We start from the raw sequence: 8,742 nt of genomic DNA, 5'->3' as shown, positions 1-8,742 counted from the left end.
ATTCGTTTTTTTAATTCACTTGACTCTAGTTGCGAAAAAAGGTCTTTCCATTGCAGTTTTGCGTGATATACTATTTGCTTTACTCCTGAAAAACCACCTCTTGCCAGCGCAAAAACTTTTAATCAAAAATTAGACTTTTGGCAAAATCGTCGTTTTTTTCCATCAGGTAAGTTTTTATGCAAAAGTTATATTTGCGCAATGGAAAAGCAACTAGTGATGAGTTCAAGTTTTAACGGTGGAATTAGAATTTCTAAAACGTTAATTACACAACCTTTACACACCGTCTTTGTTTTTGCATATTTTTCTGTTTAAAGCTGCAGTCAATTATTTTTTTGGCCACTTGGGGGCAACGCAACGACTTGAACCGTGATCAGTTGTTTTATCATTCACTTGGTGACACACAATCCATCCAGACAGAGGTTTGTAACCCATCTGTGTATCCAAAATATGAAACTCTTTTTTTTTTTTTTTTTTTAACTTTTGCTCGATTAATTTCTGTTCACATAATTACAACAAAGGCTCTATTAGGGTCACACTAATCTGATATTTTGTGAAGAAAGTCATAATATTTTGAGGATAATTCATGTTTTAAGATAAGACTTGCAATATTGTGAGAAAAAAGTTAGAATTTTATCTGAATTAAATTTATTAAGAGAAACTAAAAAATCATGGGACATCAAATGACATGACGAAACCTTGTTATATATAATTTTGCTGTCACAAAAAATGTCATATGCTTTTATATTATGACTTATTTCTCAAATTATTCTAATTTAATTTTGTAATATTAGGGTTTTTTTTAATGAAAACATTACAACAGATACTATAACTCTTGAAACTTTTTTGTAATCCTGATACTCCTTTGTACTTTATATTTACCATGAAGTCGTCAGTGTTGTTTTTCTGTTGTTCAGTGTCAACCAGGTCAAAACTCCAGCACTTACAGATAATTCCATTTTATAGTCCATGGGCCAGACGACATGTCGGTACCACTCAAGGTGGCAAAGGTTGCTTATACTTTTTGAAAAGATACATGTCTGTAGTCAACATTTTGGTATGATAACCTTTCTGGAGTCACAGCTAAATTACTGTCATCAGCTGTTAAAATCACCCACCCCCGTTGAAAAAATGCATTTTTGACACCGGTGCCTATCTTGGTATTGGCCCTGATTAAGGACGTGTTTCAGTGTTTTATATTAATTTGTTTGGCATCATTTTAAAGGGGACACTGGGCTTTCATTCGAGCTCTTTTGTGAATACTTTTGACAAGTACAGTAGACACTGGAGCTCTTCAAACTTTTAGTCACACAAATTTTCATACCATTTTCGCCTAAATCATCTCTTTTCTTTTAGTCCTGTGGCATTAGGAAGCATCAGAGATACACAATAAAACACTGCAACACTGGCATGATTCTAAGGATTCAGGAAATGTATAATTTACCCGTATTATCTCGTTGTGGGTGGGGTGATTTTCAGCTGAATGTCCGGCAGACAGTTATTCTAAGAAAGCAGGACACACAGTAAGCAGACCAAAGTCAGTCAGATCACATTCATTTTATGCATTTGTTCAAATCAATGGCAATACGAGATAATCATTTATCTCACAGTGAGGTTACATCTATACAAGTAAGGATTCAGAAAATGTATAATATATGCATATTATCTAATTCTGAGGAGATTTCAGCCATATTTAAGGCAGACATTTTAGCTAAGACCAAATATGATGAATATAGAAGTCTTCTGAAGTTTCAAAGTACCTCATATACCAACTCAATACATATGTTATGTCTTGAAGATTTTGAATGCCGTTCAGGTAGTTGAACATAGGCTACAATAGCCCATTTTATACTGTGGGCCAAAACTGGTACTTGAACTTAGCCCAGGAGGGGTTTATTCTTTGCTGGGCTAGGCCAAAAATGGGTCAAACTTGGAAAATAAGCCCTCACAACAATCAGCCAGAATATATGGTGGTGAGTTACATCAATGGCCTGACATTGTCTCCAACAGTCTGTTAATGCTGTTGTGATGTTTTTTGTTTTTTTTTTTTGAGCAGGGGGTGATAAAGAAATGAACCAACTTCCTTCAAAATTCACTTCAAGTCAAAGAATTTGTAGTTTTCCACTGTATGTGACAAACGGTGTACACACATCCTTACAAAGAATGCCACCACCCTCCCTCTCTCATTTCTCCTTAATATAAAATGACTTTCCTGATTTTCTACTTGAGAAACAATTTCACATCTTAGATTTTGCTTTGGTGTTGCATTCAGATTTACAAGCAGATATAAATAGTTTTTATCATGTGCTCCTGTAACTGTACATCTTTTTTAAGTACTTCAAAATGGGGGTGCATTTGGAGGAATCTGTACAAATCCTGGTGTTCCAGACTGGATTCTTCCTACATGGTCTGGGAGTCTTCAGTGACCCCTTGTGTATCAGAGTGCAATAAGCACTTTGCCAACATCCTAAATCTTTTATCATTCGGATTGGTGTCAAAAGAACACCACCTCAATAATTTTGCCGTTGTCTGTATGTTGCACAACTTCTGCTTTCAGATCTTCAAAGATAAGTTAATAAATGGATTCACTCTGTCTAGGAGACGCTTGGTTAGTACATCATCTGATACTATTGCTTGGAGTAGGATCCAAGACATAGCCAATGATGATTTAGATGAAAATGGTAGGAAAAATTGTGTGACTAAAAGTTTAAAAAGCTCCAGTGTCTACTGTACTTCTCAAAAGTATTCACAAAAGAGCTCAAATGAAAGCCCAGAGTGTCCCCTTTAAAATGACACCAAACAAATTAATATAAAACATTGAAACATGACCTTAATCAGGGCCAATACCAAGATAGACACCAGTGTCAAAAATGCATTTTTTCAACGGGGGTGGGTGATTTTAACAGTTGATGACAGTAATTTAGCTGTGACCCCAGAAAGGTTATCATACCAAAATGTTGACTACAGACATGTGTCTTTTCAAAAAGTGTAAGCAGCTGTTGCCACCTTGAGTGGTACCGACATCTCGTCTGGCCCATGGACTATTAGTGGGAGTGCATCATGGTACAGCAGTTAGTGCTGATGCTAAAGTATTCTGATTCTGATTCAGTATTCTGATTTATGAGAACACAGAGTGGGCTTTTTGGTTGAAAGCTGCAGAAACTGTAAGCATGGCTTAAATGATGTCAACGAGCTCCTCAGACGGAAACAGGAATAGCCTTAACCCTTTATCCTCCTGAGACCCAGCAATGTATTTTTATCCTCTGTTGGGGACAGAAGTTTCACAGTTTTACTTAAAAAATGCTGTCCGTTGCAAAGGACATTCCATAAATAAATACATACATACATAAATTTAAAAAACTTACCTGAAAAAACTATTGCATGATGCAGTTTCCTATCAAGACAATTGTTTAATATAAAAAAAGCCAAAACTTTCACTTTCCTGCATCTCAGGAGGTTATAGTTCACTCATAGAAATACTCTGAAATTCAAAATTTCAACCTTATTGTGTTACTGGATAATATAACAAGAATTTATTACTTTTTTGAAATTGTTAATTTTTTTATTGATATGCAGAAAATCAAAGGTAATGAAGATACCACACTTGGTTCCTTACCCATAAGTGGAAAAAAAATCCAAGAAGTATATAAAAATTAGGGCTGGGCAAGTTAACGCGTTATTACTGCATTAATGCATTCATTAAATAACGCTGACAATTTTTTAAAATCTAATGTTAATGCCGTTTTATTCTAACTCATATTCTTCTGCCTCTGCTTGTATGCATGTAGCGATTAGCTCGGCAGATAGACAACAGGTTTCCCAAGAAAAGCCGGACGGCCAAAACTTCTGCCCAAATCTTTTACTTGACACTCACTGTAAAACTGCAACATACATACAAAATATGTCTGAGTTATGTTCATTGCCTTAGTACATTTACATGGCATTATACATTTAAATGAATGGGAAAAAGAGTGCTAGCTCGATGCTAACTTGAATGTGAAAATCCATAGACATGCTAACGATTAGCATTTACAGATTAATTTAAGATTTACAACATCTTTTTATCCAGCAACAAAGGTTCACATCAGAGATATTTTATACTATTCATTCTGACAACAACTGAACATAAAATACTCACAGCCAAACGTTTTTGGGTCCATACAAACAGAGTAAAAGAAACGTGTCTGTTAGTTCCTTCTTATGTCCGAACTGGCTATGGGAACACCGCAAGGACAAAACATACGTTAGTGTAATTTATTTCGACCACTAGAGGGCCCCCTTTGCTTGCTTTTAACAACTGAACATCACATATTATTGGGCTTATTAGTATTAGTACTTATAAGTGGGCTGAAGACTCCTGTCAATCACTCACAACTGGAAATAAACTGGTGGGGACATAAACATGGAGAAAAGTACCGGTCTGTTCCATGGATATTTTTATTTTAAATGTCTTCAAATGGTGGGGTTGAGAAGGACAAAGTTGTTTAGAGGCACTGCAGTGTGGAATTATTTTTTATCATCCAGTCTGAAATATCACTTAAAGGCAATACATGCTGCTGATGCCACCAACCCCCCCCCCATAAAACTATGCGATTAATCATGATTAATCGCAGAAATCCACACGATTAATTGCTATTAAAAAATTTAATCGCTGCCCAGCACTAATAAAAATACAAGAAAAACTCATGTAAGGTGAAAGGAACATGTATTTTAGGACATTAGAACATCACGTTTAGAACATTAGACCAACATAAGTGCTGATCCAGACCCCTGTCCACATCCACATTATCCCTTTGAACATCATTCCTTACATTAGTACCATTACTTCATGGTACCTAACAAAGCAAACACTGGACCTGAGATTGTTACCTAAATGTAACTGTTGCTGTCACTGTCTTGTAATGAATGCTGAATGCTGTAGAAGCCAATAACGTAACAGCTGCCGATAACATAATAAATTTGCCATTTTTAAAATGTAATACGCCAATAACATAATAACTGGCCATTTTAAGGGTCCCATATTTAGTCTATTCAATTTATCCATTCCATTCCACAAAATTTACTAGAAGTCATCAGCTAAAACACACACAGATACACACATATGCGCGTATACACACACACATATTTCCTTAAAAATGTTTATACCCCCTGATATTATCAAACTGTAATATTTAATAATGCTAATAACTAGCCAACAGTTAGCTAGGTATAGACCAGGGGTGTCAAACTCATGTTAGTTCAGGGGCCACATTAAGCCAAATTTGATCTGCAGAGGGCCGAACCAGTAAAATAACATAATAACATATAAATGATGTCAACTCCAAACTTTCCTCTATGTTTTAGAGTGAAAGAAGTTAAATTATTTGATCAAAATGTTTACATCTATCAACTATCCTTTAAAATAATGTGAATATCATGAACAAACTGAAATTTCTTAAGAAAACTAAGTGCAATTTTAACGATGTTATGTCTCAGTTTATCATTTACACATGTAAATTACAACGTACAGATCAGAGTGGATCAACCAATACACAAAACATTTAATAACAGGCAGAATATGGGAAAACTTGCACTTCAGACATTTCAAAATGCTCATACTTGTTCAGGTTATTCGTGTTTTTGTGAAATGGTAGTTTGTTTAGTGTAAATACAGTAAAATGACATGAAAATTTTTACATTTACAAAGACAAAAAATTGGAGTTGTGAGTATTTATAGGTTATTCTGACAGTATTTTACTGATCCGGCCCACGTGAGATTAAATGTAGAACCTGAACTAAAATGATTAATATCTGTGTAATTTTTGCATTTCACAGATTCATCCCAGGGGCCAGACTGGACCCTTTAGTGGGCTGGATTTGGCCCCCAGGCCGCATGTTTGACACCTGTGGTATAAACAGTTAACTTTGAATATACTCTCAAAAATGTTAAATCTTCTTGCACTAAATATATAAGATTGTACGTGGTATATGCAAGAATTTCAACAAAATGAACTGATCACCGAAGAAAATTGATCACTGATTATTCAACGTGTGCTAGAAAGGAAGCAAGGAAGTTTATAAAAGATAAAAAGAGAATGAAGTGAAAATGGAATGTTTTCATGTTGCACTTTCATCTCAGAAAAATACAAACTTAAGTAAAACGTCTTTACTCAGAAATGTGACTGCGAGTTTGTTTTGCAACATGATACACCCTGTCCCTATGTGGTTATGTGGAAAGAGGAATGTGATGTAAATCAGCCAAAAAAAGAAAAAAAAAAGTCTGACGCAAGACAGGAGTCAATGAACAAAATGTGTAGGATTTTTCCTCGAGTATCAACAAGAGCCTGCAAAGTTACAGGAATATTCACTTATTCACCGTCAAGACAATACCTGTTACTGTTTGTTCCTGCTCCTCCATAGAAGTTTCACAACATTTTATGGCTCTTTGTTCTTGATCTTCTGTTTGTCTGTCATCATGATTCCAGGCCAGGTTTATTATTTAACCCATAAAGACCCAAACAACCACCGATGACACAAACCATCTACTGATCTAAACTGTTTAATACCTGCTGATCTACTAATCCTATCAAAACATGTAAATAATCGGTGTAAAATACAGTTTGTCGTCTTTTCATGATCATCAGATATGACCCATTTGGACATTCAGAGGCTCTGTAGTTACCATGGAAACATCATCATCTTCTACAACATTGATTCACTAGTAAAACTTATGGACTTCGATAAATGACAGTGGGTGGACACACTTGTTTTTACTTTCAGTTAGCAATGTCTTTGCTGACAAAGTAACTTTTTCTTCATTTTTCTCTGCTTTGATAAAATGAACTTGGAATTTCATGAACATCTACATGATCTGTGAATTAAATATAGGAAAATACATAATTTACATCAAAAAAATTTAAAATACAGAGAACAATATTCTAAAAAAAAAAAAAATAATAAATTGGTGAATCAGTAAAAAAAAACAAAATAAAAAAGGTGGAAATAGAGAAAAATTTATTTGGGAACTGCTACAAAAGTAGCACTGGGTCTTTATGGGTTAATATTCAATTTTGATATCAAGATTCCAAAAAGCGGTCTGTTTCACTCATTTATGTTGCTTGACACAATATTGCAAGTTTGGCGTTTAAAGGGTTAATATATGGGTAAATGAACAGAAGACACATCATGTTCCAAAAACACTCTTTTTATACTAAAACTATGCCTTTTTGGCTTTTTGCTGAAGAGAAAAGTCTCCAGAGGAATAATCTTCAATTTCTCTGTTTTGATATGAGCTTTGAGTTTTCTTGAACATCTATAATACACAAAGGAAAATAAATATAGGAATATACATGATTTACAGTAAGAAAAAAAAAAAAAAGAAGAAAAATACAGAGAATAAAATTGTAATAAATGGTGAAAAATCACTTGAGAAAGGTTAAATAAGAGGGAAACACTGTCATCTTCTACAGTATTGATTCACCAGTAAAAACCCATGGAGTTGGATCAATGACAGTGGATGGACACACTTGTTTTTACTTTCAGTTAGCAATATCTATGCTGACAAAATAACTTTTTCTTCATTTTTCTCTGCTTTGATAAAATCAACTTGGAATTTACGCTGAGTTTTCATAAACATCTACATGATCTGTGAATTAAATATAGGAAAATACATAATTTACATCAAAAAAATTTAAAATACAGAGAACAATATTCTAAAAAAAATTTAGTGAATCAGTAAAAAACAAACAAAAAAAACAAACAAAAAAAAAAAAGGCAGAAATAGAGAAAATTGATTTGGGAACTGCTACAAAAGTAGCACTGGGTCCTTATGGGTTAATATTCAATTTTGATATCAAGATTCCAAAAAACTGTCTGTTTCACTCTTTTATGTTGCTTGACACAATATTGCAAGTTTGGCGTTTAAAGGGTTAATATATGGGTAAATGAACAGAAGACACATCATGTTCCAAAAATACTCTTTTTACACTAAAACTATGCCTTTTTGGCTTTTTGTTGAAGAGAAAAGTCTCCAGAGGAATAATCTTCAATTTCTGTGTTTTGATATAATGAGCTTTAAGTTTTCTTGAACATCTATAATACACAAAGGAAAATAAATATAGGAAAATACATGATTTACAGTAAAAAAAAAAGAAAAAAAAAAGAAAAAAAAAAAGAAAAATACAGAGAATAAAATTGTAATAAATAGTGATAAATCACTTGAGAAAGGTTAAATAGAGGGAAACACCGTCATCTTCTACAGCATTGATTCACCAGTAAAACCCATGGAGTTGGATCAATGACAGTGGATGGACACACTTGTTTTTACTTTCAGTTAGCAATATCTATGCTGACAAAGTAACTTTTTCTTCATTTTTCTCCGCTTTGATAAAATTAACTTGGAATTTACTCTGAGTTTTCATAAACATCTACATCAGGGGTGTCAAACTCATTTTAGTTCAGGGGCCAGATTCAGCTAAATTTGATCTGAAACAGGCTGAACCAGTAAAATAATAACATAATAATATATAAATAATATCAACTCCCAACTTTTCTCTATGTTTTAGAGCAAAAAAAGTTAATTTGCATTATGAAAAGGTTTATATTTACAAACTATCCTTTCAAAAGAGGTGAATAACATAAACAAACTGAAAAAATAAGTGTAATTTTAACAATATTCTGCCTCAGTTTATCATTGACACATGTACATTATAACTTACAGATCACAGTGGATCTACCAACACACAACATATTTAGTAACAGGCGAAT

This window comes from Sphaeramia orbicularis, chromosome 18 (assembly GCF_902148855.1).
Source record: "Sphaeramia orbicularis chromosome 18, fSphaOr1.1, whole genome shotgun sequence".
Taxonomy (NCBI): Eukaryota; Metazoa; Chordata; class Actinopteri; order Kurtiformes; family Apogonidae; genus Sphaeramia; species Sphaeramia orbicularis.
Note: the sequence above shows the minus strand (reverse complement) of the source record.